The following is a 15,191-nucleotide window of genomic DNA, read 5'->3' as shown; positions in this document are numbered from 1 at the left end:
AAAGGTGTAGTATATGGTGGCTGATTAAAAAATTTTTTTAAGATGACACTTGGTCCCCACCAATTTTTTGGTGGTGAGCTAGTTTCATTTTTATTTTATTTTTCATGTGGCCCGAATCAGCCACCATAGTAGTAGGATCAAGCACTGGTTAATTTGAAATTTTAACCCATTAGCACTCAAGCCACCCGAATCCGTCCTGACACTTTTTTCGTCTGCTACACAAAAACGTTTATAGTGGTATATATTACTACAAAATAACACGAACTTGAAATACATGAAAATAAACTGGGAATGAGCTATTCTGTATCGTAATAAATTTGAATTTTCCCTTGAATTTTCTGTGGAGTAATAGACACTACATAGTGAAATTCCTGAGTGCTAATGGGTTGAATCAAAAATTCATGAATTTTTGGTTGAATGGATATATTTTTGGCCGATTGCAATGGCTGGACAAATATTCTAATACTAATACATGAAAACATTTTTACTCAGATTGATGGGATCAGTGGAATTAACTGAATTTAGCAGCACATTTAGCTACATAATTGAACAGTTTGTGTCAGTGATATATGTGATCATATTACCTGATTAGGACTTGATCATATTACTTGTATGTATAATGAAAACCATAAACAACAATGAATTTTGCAGTTACATCAAGGTTAATGTTGCACATAATTATCTTTCACCCCAGCTTATAATGGAGAATAGATTAGTAAAATGTATCGAGCAAGCCACTAAAAGAAAGGTCTGGATCTTCTGTACAACCTTCAATGATTTGCGCAAGAAAGGTATGAGCTTATTTTTAGGTATTTTCCTTGGTTGGATCCTCTGTGGATTTATTGCATCTCTAGTTAGCCATTCAATATTAATTTCTTTACTTACAATGATTATTTTACAGCAAATCATTCATCATTATTGAAAACTCAACTAAAAAATGTCATTTTAATTTTTACAGCTATGACTAAGTTTGGATATCTGCACTTGCCGATGGTTGTCACCAGTGATGGAGCAGAGATATTAGATGAGGAGGTGTTCAGCGCCTTGAAAGTTGACGCATATTATATTTGCAATGAAGATCCAATCACAATGGCAGGTGGGCCTACATTGTTCTTTATAATTGACAGGCATCTTTTTTATTCCTATCAATCATCGTAAGAAATTTTAAGTGTTTAGATTTGTACCCTTTTCTATAGGCCAATACGTAGTTATATTTTTGGAAACAAATATATTGGTTAGTTGCCATACTTATTATTGTATATGATTTTTAACCAATATTGGAATTGGTGATATGAGTAATCTTACCAAAATGTCTATTGAAAATTGTTGATAAGAAAAGGTTGGATACCCATGCAAGTTAGCATACCTGATATACACCAAACCACCACTTTGCAAGGTAGGGTACAAAATAAAACTTCCTGGTCCTGAAAAATTTTGTATTTCTGCCACTATATCTAGGTTCATCTTGTTCATTCAACAAACTAAACATCACCAGCAAAATTGACTCGTTTTTGGATGACTCGTCATCACAAAGTTTGGATGAAGCATCGTCATCGGATACAGCTTCGCTTCATGATGATTCCTCTGATACTGGAGAATCTAATTTTCAGGTAATATATATAATGCTCGTTTGAAAATGTGATTTACTGAACTTTTAAACTCCCTAGAAAAGAAGCTGTTTTGTTTTGAACACTCCTAGCTTCTCTATACAAAAGGTATGACACAATTGTATAGGTACCAAACTTCGACCCTCCCTAGCTATGCTGATTGTAAGTATGTAATCATATGTATGATGCTTAGTGTTATTCCCTTAGTTATTCAGTAAATGAGATAATTTTTGAAAAGTGTCCTTTTTGCAAATGTTGTTACATCTTATAGAACCGCCCTTTTTCGGTTATATCTGCCCCCTTCCCCAAATTAAAATGCTAGTACGGCCCTGATGTCATTATGTCAATGTGCCAGTAAATAAATGTAAAATTTCTATAAGGACTAATGAACAAAGTATATGAGCTAACCTCCACCCTCTATCATTTTTTATTCTTAAAAAATATGAGAAAATCTGGATTTCATTCTCATTTTAATTCACCCACTCCCTGATAATTAGAAACAAGGTAGTTTTTGTGCTGAGGCGTCCTTATGCTTATTTTATTTTTCGTTTTTCAGATTCCTATAATTAGTAATACGTTATCTGAAAGTTAATTAAAGTCACGCAGTTCTGCCATAGCTGTTTGGGATAATGTAGTAGCAGAAGTTGCCTACGGTGTTTTAGCTCAGATAGACATACGGAGGAAATCTGAATATGATCTGATTTGCAAAGAGATTGTTAAGAAATATCCAAATCTGAAGAGAGATGATGTGAAACAGGATGAAAATAAAAGACAGAAGGCAGAAAAACCATGGGTATAAAACTTACAATAAGTTCATCTGTTCACATACAATAAGTTCATCTGTTTGGCATGTTTTGATAATGCTAATACATAACTGGGATATTCACAATAGAAAACCCAAGTGAAATTTTACCAGCGTAACCTATGTAATTGCACCATTAGTAATTGAGCCAAATTTCACTCTCTAAATATTTTGTTCATATAATGATGAAAAGAATGGCCTCAATGGAAAACTTGGTAAATTAGATAAAATAATTACAGGCTTTTGAATTAAGCATTTTGTATCTTTATATTTTCATTAAGCAGTTATTCGCTTGTTTATATTTTAGAATTTCAATTTGCATTTCTAGGCGGCTTTTAAAAAAAGTCTATCACAGAAAATCCGACATATCAGATATGATTGCAAAACACCGAATGCTGTGAAGGATTCTTCCTTTGTAGTTACAGGTAGGTGCATCTCTCAATCAATCTCCTAGGAATATCTTGTTTTCTAATACACAGATTTCTTGAAGTTTTCAGAAAATAATCTAATAGCTTGATATCTTGAGTCAAAATATATTGTTTGATAGAAAAAGATTTGTGAGAATGAATTACAAATTGTAAAAGTATTGTTACATTCCCAAATCAATCTTTCTAATCGTTTCTCTTTGCTTTTAAGCTGAAATAGTTTACCTAATTTTGCTTTATCTTGCACAACAGTTGAACCACAAGACCCTTCTGATGAAAATTGTGTTCAAGCAGGTACTAGTAATGCTACATCAACGTCACAAAATCATTCAGTAGAGCATAAAAATGACAAGGGAAACAGCCAAGACCCAGCAATCTGTTGGGACAATGTCGTGGATTCAGATTCTACCAAAAATGCTGACGTTAAAGACGGTAATTTACCTGGCTCTAGAAATACAATTGTAATTGCTTAAACATATTTGATATTTGGTGCTCGTCTATGGCAAATTCTGCCCACTCAGTAAAAAAGTGCCAAAGTCATTGGTATTTCGCCCACTTGGTCTTCGCCAAATTGGAAAGTTGTCTCTCATAGTGTCATGAGTGTATTACCACATTTCGATCGAACTTTGGCTTTTCCTGTAATAAAGATACTTGTAGATTCTGTGACTTGAAGAACATGCTTATATGGTCAATCATGAAATATAATGCATTTACAAGCCTGCTTCATATGTATTTTAGTTGCATTTTCCATGAAACTCCTTGAAAAACTTGGTGAAAGTATGCCGTTAGATCGACCACGAATAAACAAATTGATGGAGAAGACATTTGAGGCGAGAAAGAAAGAAATGATGAAATCTGGTGACAAAGACGCTGTAATTGGAAAATACAAATTTTTCGACTTCATGCAATATGTAAGTCATTAAGAAACCTAATCTCTAACCAATCATCTTCATCTTATGCTCATGATTCCAACCCTGATTCCACAATTGTAGTATCCCTTTTAGCCCACTTGGGACTTAAGTCCCAGCAGGCTGTTGCGTTCACTTTTCGTCCGTCGTCCGTCCAGTTATTTTGAGAAGTTTTGAAGACGCTTCAATGGATTTTCTTGATCTTTAGGTTATACATGTATCTACCCTAGATACATCTTTGAAAACGCTTTAAACAATTATCTTGATCTTTCACATATGTTTGTTTCCCCCTATGATGCATCAGTATGAGAAAAATTGGGTCGATCGGACCCAAGATGGCCGTCGTGTGATCTTTTTTGTGCTCAAAAGGTCATTTTTGCCCTCAATTCCAAGACCTGTAGCTTCCAAATAGTTAGTCTTGATATTTAATAAATAGTATCACTGTTGTAGTATTCATCTCACGTGGAATTGGTGTTACCCAGGTTTTCGCCACCAGGGGGAGTTGAAGTTTGAATTATATGCAATTTGCCTATTTCACGCTTGTTCCACAGTCAAGGTTAAATCTTTCTTGGCCCTCTAAAATCAGCAAAAAATAACTTTCAAATACGCAGCAAATACGTACACACGGTTGGCCATTAAAAAAAAACTTTGAAACAAATACTATTTCCCAAGTGGGCACTGTGACCCTGGACACCTGGTTAAGCATTCGTCTATTAGTTTGGTATCCTGTAAATTTTTGCCTTCAGATTATGCATGACTTCAAAATGCTAAATTTAACAGAAAGAGAATGCTTTCATAAGCGTTTCTTAGAGATGACTACGCAGTGTTCCTTGATGTTTAACATCGAACAGCAATTAACGGTATTTAGCAATACAGTATTTTTGTATACTTTGTTACATTTATATTAGATTTTGTTTATTAGCTCCAATATGGCCTGAAAGCTTAAGGGGTGAAATAAATCCTTTCCCTTCCTTAAGTTTTAATGGCAGTGTTAGTAAAAATTTTCTATAAGTTTTCATTAAATTAATTTCATTTCATTTAAGATATCGATAATGGTTATATCGAATAAAGCGGCAGAGCTTCCAACCATTACTGACTACCACTAATCACTGAAAACATCTTGAGTAACCAAAAACTTATGTTCTCAGTATCTGATTTGATATTTTTTCAGAACATCGAAACCATCAGTCTGATACAGCGAATAGAAGATCAGCTTGGTTATGGTAGTACTAGTTCTTCTATTTACAGTCAGATAAAGCTTAGCTATCCATATATCTGAATGCATGTAAGAATAACTGGAGAATCCAGTGAAAATAGCAAATTCAGTTAAATACATGCCATTGGAAAGACATTTAAGAGTTTACCCAATTCAAATGAGATACATTGAAAGGCTTTTTCATTGTGCAACTGAGCATATATTCATACAATTCATGCATTCAAGCATTATCCGTTCTCCAATTTCTACGAAGCCGAATATTGAAAAAGGGCCTCATTATGTTGAGCGGGAAGTGTATTTTGACAAATATAACCCACAGATTGCATTATTTATGAAAAAGCGACAGGCTGGCCATAGTGCCCCATGGGGCTCTTGTTTCTATCTTTTCTCTGATCAAATGATACATGTCATCACTTTGTAATCCAGACTTTTAATCTTTCATTCCTAGGCTGCTGATGTAAAGAATCCTTTGAAGTTCCCAAGGATTGTGTACAACCACAATTTGGAGTTCTTCATTCAAACCGCGGAACGTATGATTGAGTGCATAGAACAAAACACTAGTGGCGCTTTGCATGATCTCTTCGGATGTTATTATGTATTTGACATTAACTATCCGCGACAGTTCGCACGAATTTTGAATTTTCTACAAGTTGCATTGTTGAATGCGAAGATTGAAACGAAGAAGCAGCCAAAACTTGTGAAATTTCTTGCTGCATACTTTTCCAAAAATTGAAATTGGCGTGATAGACTATCAATCTATAGAAATCGTGTAAGAATATAAAATATTTTGTAACAGGTTATATAGGTTGGCGTATGTATAAATATCAGGTAAATTTTAATTCAGGTGAATTCAATACAGATGTAGTCTTAACTTATTTTAGACTGAAAGTTTCTACAAGCTCCTTATACTGGGACAACTAACAGAAATTAATTTTTTCCTGGTTTTATTGTGATTTAGCTATTTTTTCATTATGTTTTGACAACAGAAGTCAGATAGATTGCCCATTTGTATACCTGATACTTGTATATATACATAATATGTAGCCATTTTAAAGAGAAATTTTAAAGAGATTTCAGGGTGAGTTTCTCAGTATAGCAATTAAAAAGATTTTTTTTTTAAATTCAATATTTACTCTCTTTATTATTATCTCTTTTGATACCTTGAACTGGAATCATTTTGAAAAACATTCAAAAAATTGAATTTTTTCAATTTATGATGATTGCTTTTTATGTTTGAGTTTAAGGGGCTTTTTTCTGTTCGAGTTTAAGGGGCTTTTTATGATACATGTTTGAGTTTGAGGGGCTGTCACAAAATGTACAGAGGTAGTACCACTCTAAAAGTGTTACTAGCAATTGCCTATTACAGCTCTACAACTTTTGGAGTACAGCGATATTTGTTTGGTATCTTGCAAGTTTTCAGATTTGGTATGTGTCCGGTATGAACATTGTCAAATGCAGTAACCGTGAAAAAGTTGGTACCATCTGGCATCTTTTACTAAATGGACCTTGATCACTTGTTGAGCTGATATTAGCTTTACACTTTCTAATGTAATTCTAAGTAACATTTATTTTATGATATTTCACTTCTAAGTATTGAAGTGAACTAAGTAAGAATTTTCTCATTTTGGTTATTTCGTCAGGCACATTTCTTGGACTATCATGATTTATCCTGATAGATTTAGTTTATACAGTTATATACTAACGTGGTATTTCGTTAATTACAGTATTTGAATACAGAGAGGTATTAAAAAGTATTAAATCTTTTCGATCTCCACGAGAGATACACGTATAACCGGTCTCGGTTTAATGTTTTTGTTACGATAAAGCAATTGTTATATTGTTTTAATCAAACACAATGTGTTTAAAATTTAATAACGTGTTTGTATCTTTTCTGATATCTTGTATTATGTGTATGGTTGATTCTTTTCTGCTTTGGAGGAAAATTATTTGATCCAGGAAAAGTCTAGATTTGTTCTTCATGTGTTCTGAAAGTGGTCGATTCCTGTTCTGGATTTGTTCAGACCTAGAAGTGTTCCCGAAATATGTTCTGAAAAATCTGTTCAATAGAAGTGTTCTTGATGTCATACAAATGTTCTATCGTGTTCTAAATCTGGTGTTCTGGAGAAAAAGTGTTCTAAAATGTGTCCCATTTTATGTGTTCTATTTTCGCGTTCTACGCGTTCCAAATATGTTTTTGTTTTTAGAGTGCTCCGTCGAGCAGTTGGTCGCCCGGCGCCCGTATCTCCAGGACCCCAAATTTAACTGTGACTCATGGGAGGAAAACCTCACGTAGGAAACAGCGACCCGTCACACTAACTGATAGATTTAAAACCTAGTTGATAAGCCCATAAAGTGCTGCCAACTTCTATTTGCGATTCCCGTAATGTTGCTTGAACCACCCCTCCTCCGAAATAAGTGTGGATTTTATAGTAAAATGATAACTTTAATAGAAATTAGTACAAATTGCTGTTTTAAAGTGACCATTAATTTCGTTTATGGAACTATAGATCAGCAATTAAATCAAATTGATGTATTTTATTGACTAAACGCAGACACAGATGCAACTTCACCCTAATTCTCGTTCAGACCAATTCCTAACCCATCTAAAGACAGAGACATTGACAGAATGAAGACTCTCAAGTTAGAACTTCGGAATTCCACTCATGGTGAAAGTATTTGATTCTGAATAATGCATTGAATGATTTAAATCATTTATTACGAATTTATCGCGAATAGAAAAGCAAACAATGTAAAGTATGTTATAACTCTCTATGCCATTAATATTCAAACCCTAACGCTACAACGGACGGCTGTACCAGGAGACTTAAGTGGTGATCAACTACACCATGTGGGCATACGTACATGTACAATATAATCGACGGTCATAGCAAACAGTCGTGCTAGTGTACATGCAGAATTGGATTCATTGTTATTATGGGATAATAATTCACGAGCATCAAGAGTCCTACGATATACCCTTGATATGAAGCTTTTAAAAGTTTAACAGAGACTTGTTTTGGAGTAAACCGAATAGCCCTTAAAATACCAATTCCACATGGCTTAACGGTGGGTGTCTATGCTCTGCGAGACAGTAGTAATAGATGTTTCACGACAAACGCACGATTTAAATATCTATTATACTTTCTTTCAATCCTCTATTATATTACATAACTGAGTAATTGTTACATTAGATTGCTTAATTACAGGTGGAAAGAGGTCAGATGGCATGAAAATCGACTGTGGCCGACTAATTGACGCGTGCAGATAAAGCGTTGAGGTTTCAAAAGATGTCGCGAAAATGCCTGTATCATCAGTGGTAGACAAATTATCCGAAGATAAATGAAAACTCCACCTTGTTTATCGTCAGTTGATTTAGCTGTAATTATTTCATCTGGATCAATCGACACATAATTCATTTCAAAATCAGTTTTCAGTAGAATTTCCTACAATAAAATAAGAATCTATTTGACTAATTTTCTTTAGGTGATGCAGATAACAAGTACAAGGATAAGAAGTTGAATCTTTAAACTGGCGATTTTACTTGAATGGACGATTGACGTTCGTCGCCGGTGATGGAACGGTGCATCCTATTTGTAACTTTAGAAATCGTCACCGACGAATTATAAACAGTAAACAACCCGATAATTCATTTATTTACTCGCAGCTTTATTTAATCTAATTATAACACGATATTTGACGACTGAGTTACAAATATGAATTCAATTCAGTCAGTCAGTTACCTGAATGCGGTTCAGTTTCATAATCGGATATTTCAAAAATCGCCAAAAGTATATCCAATAGGAAACCAAATTGCCACCGACGATTAGCAACATTCATTTATGATAGTGCAGGACCGGCTGCAACACTCAGTGAAATCACTACACGCAGAACCCGATGACTTGCAACCTATACTTAAAAAGAAGATGACATTTAATGTGTGATGAGTCAATTGTTTTAACTTAAACTTAATTGAATGAGTAATTGAACCTTCGCCCAGACGTAGGGCCGGCGCTGATCCTGAAGATGAGGACGAACGATTAGCCTCGTTTATGTCGACCATTCGGACAAACAAATCGATTCGTCGATTAATGTCACTTCGATATATGTTAATATTGAAAACCTACGAATATATGCATTATTTCCCCAGTCGTTACTCACCCTCTGCAAATGACGCGCCACTGGCCACGACCACAACAACAGCCCATACACGAGTCATTAAGTAAGCAAGCATTTTCAACGCCTAACAGTTGAATAAGAAATATAAGAATTGGTAAGTGGTAAAAGCACCTTGGTAAAAGTCCCCAATTCTTCGAAGCAGGTAAAAATACCTCGCCTTCCTTTACGAATTGAATTGAATGTAAGGAGACACGATCTCAAGGTCAAATAATTCATATTATTGATACATATATCCAATTAATTCATACGTTACTGCGGAACAACATCGACGATATCAGGCCCATACAACCGATAGATATACTATTTGAATTAAAACATTTAAACAGTTTGCTTTGAGAGCAATAAGTGGGGATTTTTACCTCCTTTGAATATTTGGGGATTTTTACCTAGGGGATTTTCACCTATAGCCATATAATTTGACAATTTCGAAAATCCCAAATTCTGATTAACCAACAGTTTTCAATGAGGTCTCAGTAAACCAATCGCATGTTACATAATGTAGCAGATTTAAAATAATGCTTCTTCAGAAAAAATGGTATAAGATATTTTGTAATGCAGCGATAACGGGTTTTCTGCATTGTTGATTTGAATGTCGTACTTTGAAGCGAGAGTTTGGTCACAATTAGCCTCATCAGTTCGAAACGGTGAGAATAAAACCCGCCGATTTAATGGTTAATTCAGTAATTATTTGTTTGAAATATTAGATTAAATGAAGTCAGTTTAATGACATACGCTGTATATTTTGTAGCCTGGCCCTAAGTGCGGACGGGCATCAAAGAAACACGAAAACTAGTTTCTGTCACATATTTTTGGTTGAATAGGCGTTATATGTAATAAAGGTAATCATCGTTAATTCGTATCTTATCATTAAAACACGAGATTGTGTAATCTAATGTCTTCATTTGGTTAAATGTAGAAATACTCAGAATATGTTACTTAGAAGGTATGATCAGTGACACGACAATGAATGATCCTCATAAATATGCTTTAACACTACGTATGTTATTTACTTAGGGTCTGGCCGAAGGTTCGGCTGCTGTATTCAATATAGGAAAGTTTATGTAGAAAATTCGCTCATCCATTTTACACTTAATACGTTTTATACATTATTCACATTTCAATTCAATTCTCTTAACATGACAGCTGTTAATATTTGTACTTGAATCAAGAGTGAGAACGGTTGGAATATGAAACTATTTCGTCCGATATATTTTACTGAAAATTCAGGCCCTAATATAATCCAGTTAACTAATGAACATATTCGCCCATGTCAAATTAAAACTATGGGACAGGATCAAGAGTAGAAAAGCCACAGAACCATCATCTTCACCGGTCAATGGATTCGAACCCACTATACGCTCAAGCTGTGTTCCACACCCCTTGACCAAAATTTTGGAATTGGGACCAAAATATAACCGAAACCCTTCCGAGTGTGGATCGTGATTCCAATTAACGGAGCCCCGGCGAAAAGTAAATATTTCTGTAAGGAAATGATCTCTTCGGAACGAAACCACTCGCCCACACCGCTCGCTCTTCCCTTTCTAACTCTATACAATTCGTGGACTTGTCTTCGATAGGCCGTCGTGGAACGTATTTTAATTACGACGCATAAAATCCATAATCAAAATTTTCTCATGATACTTTGATTCTGCATACATTGACAACGAACGTTCGATTAGGAAATAATTGAATAATATTTCATCGCCGGGCTTACCTTCTTCTAACCTGTTCAACTTTCGAAATGAAAATATCTCGTCGCTAGAGAGCAGGAACATTCAGCAAAAGAATAAAACACGCTGTGCGAAATAGTTCATAAATTAAACCAATGATTGCACAGCTTGATATTGCGTGAAATCTATATCGGTGTTTTGTCGAGCCGAATCGATGCGCACCCGGCATTTCAAAATCGACCCACGCGCACATCACTATTTACTCGCGCAAAGTGTTTTTCTAGTTTGGTCACTCAAGGACAGTCGTTTTATTTATTGAGCTGTCCCCTTTTAGAATTTCTGAACATCAATTTTTCATACGGTATATTTCAATATTTTCGCTGATCTACGGTGCCTGTATGTGGAATACATCATTCTGATGAGTGACCAACCGTTTTTCTGTTCTTACATCTGCGATCATAAAGTGAACTTGTGCGTATTCCTGTCGACCACTGGGCGCGGTCCTGACTGGCGAATAAATACCGTAGACCATAGTTATACAGACATCACGCACAGTCGCAATTATAGTCGCGTGATCTAGACCGTCACCCGGGTCATAAACTTAATTTTTGCCCAGCCTGGTATGTGGATGAAGTGAAAAATCCCCAGGGTAGAAATCCCCGAGGTAAAAATCCCAAAATCTTCAAAGTAGATAAAAGAAATGGTTAAAGATATGCGGCGGATGAATAGCATAGTAATGATGAACTTTAACTATCAACTGTTCACTGGCTGACTGTTACCAAATTTTGAGCGACCGGTCCTTGAATGGAGACTAGCAAGACCGAGGAATAAGGTTTTCCCTCCTAGAAATGAAACTATATCTCTCTCAATACAACATGGATAATCGATTATAATCCAAAACATATTTTCAAATTCTTATTCCAAGGAGACAATCGTTGCTGCCTATAACCATACAAGATTCCCACGCTAGGAACAAAGCGTGACCACCTTCTAAGACATTTTCCAATCTACTAATAAATGTTTTCGTACATTACATGATATCAACATTAGGTTTAGAATGATATCGTGATTTATATGCATTAACAATTTGCTTTTTTTCAAAAGACTGTGGCGCGCAAAACCCTCGTGAGTAAATCTGATATGGAAGCATGCATGAAACATATGTTCTGAACGACGTGAGGCATTTAACATATACACCTTGCTGTAAAATCTATTCAGTATCTTTTCAGTGACAGTCGATTCTAAAAAAACGCTGAAATATGCAGGATATTTCAAATAGGAATGGATGTGCTAGATCCTTATAACCAAAGTAGTTTGAATCCAACGCAATCTTCAGATTCTGTCGATGATAAATCTTGATTTTCAAACAAATATTTTTTTTCTCTAAATCACAAAATAAGGCATACAGATTGTCTAAAAACACGACACTACGCGATACTTTGCACGAATCACTACCTATGCATTATATAATATATCATGCATTATATATAATATGATTTACCTTAGAATTGAACATCCAAATCTCTGGTGAATGGCTCTGCAAGGAGGCTGAGGAATATATCAGATAGGCGTATCTATGTTCAATTGAATTTGATTTAAGTTTCATTTTCTGAATATAAAATAAATAAATTGCGGTTTCAATTTTAATTTAATGACTTTCAGCATGGGACCTGCGTAATTATAGTAGCGTGAAATACAATTTCGGAAGCGCGTCCAGTATAGTTAGGTGGTAGTAAAAATGCAAATATCAAAAACTTTATTGTGATCAAATTATTTTATTAACACGTTTCATAACAACGCTCCTTTCTACGCAGCTATGGATTCAAAATTGATTAGAATCCAACGTTTCAAAAATCCCCGAACACTTAACAATGTTATATGGGTGTTTGGAATCTTTGATCATAAAGTATATTGGCGATCATATACAGAAAAAAATACATGTTTGACGATGAATATTCATTAAATTGGAAATTTGGATTTGAATATTTCCGCGCGTATTTAACTCGCTTTTGTCGAGTGTATGAGCTTCGATGGTAAGATGACCTCATAACATATATAGCAATCAGTGAACAAACTTAAACGAGGATAACTGCAAACACGTGAATTTCGGTTGCTTAATCATTTTTTCTTGAGTTGATTTACGCACGTATTTTTACTGCAAGATATTTGAAGTATTTTCGACTCGCTGAAATGTGTAGCAGAAGCGGCGGTAGCGGAGACGTAGATAGAGAGAGAGGCATTTTTACGGTCCAGCGGTTCCAATAGAGACATTGCTAATAACGTTATTCAAAAACCTGTTCAGGAAAGGGACCATAAGCCCTGCAAGGCATCTTCCCAGGGCAGGGAGGGGTCGCAGCCTTGGATAATGGCAGCCTTCCTAGGTGACGGAAAACACTGATTTCAAACCTGGGCAGGAAGGATAATGGCAGCCTTCCTAAGTGAAGGACATCACCGACCTCAAAACCAGGATAGATCAAATCCTTAAGCGCTACAAGGCAATTGATCTGCATCTGCTCCAGCCTCCAGCTTGTGGTCCCAGTGGCACCAGATGGACCATGACTGCTGCAGACGTGAGAGTGGGTCTTGCTCTGCACAAACAACACCCACTTACAATACGTGCAGGTCAACAGCTTCTCAAAGCTTTTTTTCACAAGTCCTTCGGCGATGGAGAAATACTGACGGTAGCAGGTGGGAATACTGCTGGAAGCTACAAGGCAAGACTCTACACGAAAGGCGATCTGGATAGGATGGTCGCTCAGCCAAGAATCGTGACAGATTCGTATCCTGTCCAGATGTCAGAGCAGGCCTCTTTAGGATTAACGCTGCTCTCCTTGAATGAGGAAGAGACTAGAAAACATGTCTCAAACATCGCCTGTCACACCTAAACTTATCAGGCAGCCGCGCCTGGTTAGTTATCCAATCATGCGGTAGAAACGGTCAGAAGAAACTATATTTCGCATCTTGGAATGTCAGAACACTACTCGAAAATGATCGTCAGTTAGAACGCAGAACAGCGATCATTGCTAAAACACTAGAAAAGTATAGTATCGACATCGCAGCACTAAGTGAAACGAGATTTAGTGGGGAAGGCAAGCTGTCAGATTCTGGCTACACTTTCTACTGGAAAGGTCTACCAGGGGGTACCCCAAGGCATGCTGGAGTTGGCTTTGCCATCAGAACCGACTTGATGAAAGACCTAGAGATAGCCCCAGAAGGGATATCTGAACGTCTATTGGTACTACGCATAAAGTCGGGCTCGCATAACATGACCGTTCTGAGCGCATATGCACCCACAATGATGCACAGCGAGGACACCAAAGAGGAGTTCTACGATGGGCTAAACAGAATAATTACGGTAACCCCTGAAAACCACAGATTATTTCTCATGGGCGACTTCAATGCATGAGTTGGACGTGATCATGCCACATGACCTAAGGTACTGGGCCATCATGGAATCGGCCACTCGAACACCAATGGTACACTCCTACTCTCCACCTGCTCTCAGCATAGTCTTGCAATGACGAATACTTACTTTGAGCTCCCTGAAAAAAAAACACAAAGCGTCCTGAATGCACCAAAGGTCTAAACACTGGCACCTGATTGACCACATCATCACACGCCAAAAAGACCTAAAGGATGTTTGCATAACCCGAGCGCTGCGCGGCAGTGGTTGTTGGTCCGATCACCTTCTCATTAGAAGCAATGTCAAACTCCCACGGACAGAGAAACCCAAGCGTCACCAGGGTAAAACTGCAGCAAGAAAGTTAGGTATAGAGGTCCTGAAGGATGAAGAAAAGCGCACAGCCCTTCAGAACAATATCGCATCCCTTGAAGACATAGAAGCATCTAACACAATTGAAGATGCCTGGAAAACCTTCCGTGACTCAACCAATAAGAAACGGTACCAAACAGGGCTGTGTCCTAGCCCCAACCCTGTTTGGGATTGTCTTCTCACTGATGTTACACCATGCCTTTAAAGACCTGGACACGGGTGTCTTCCTGCAAGTTCGAACCGATGGCAAACTGTTTAATCTCCGTCGGTTCTCTGCTAAACGAAAGGTGTTCGAGATGATCATTCGCGATCTACTGTTCGTTGATGACTGCGCTTTGTCAGCTCACACCCCGGAAGAAATCCAGCTTCAGGTTCACTGCAGCAGCAAAAGCATTTGGACTGACTACAAGCCTCACCAAGACTGAAGCGATGTTCCAGCACGACCGTACGCGAACACGCGAAAACGAGTAACGCTCGGCGACCCGCAACAATTGTATTGATTGGCGGGATTCGACCTCTCGCTAAAAATAGCTGAGCCGCTATCACGTGATCGAGCTAATGGTTAAAGGATAGCACGGAGGTTGTGGACGGGTTTCCTTATTGCTGGTTCAATGA

The sequence above is a fragment of the Tubulanus polymorphus genome, chromosome 12 (assembly GCF_964204645.1).
Source record: "Tubulanus polymorphus chromosome 12, tnTubPoly1.2, whole genome shotgun sequence".
In the NCBI taxonomy this organism is placed as follows: Eukaryota; Metazoa; Nemertea; class Palaeonemertea; order Tubulaniformes; family Tubulanidae; genus Tubulanus; species Tubulanus polymorphus.
Note: the sequence above shows the minus strand (reverse complement) of the source record.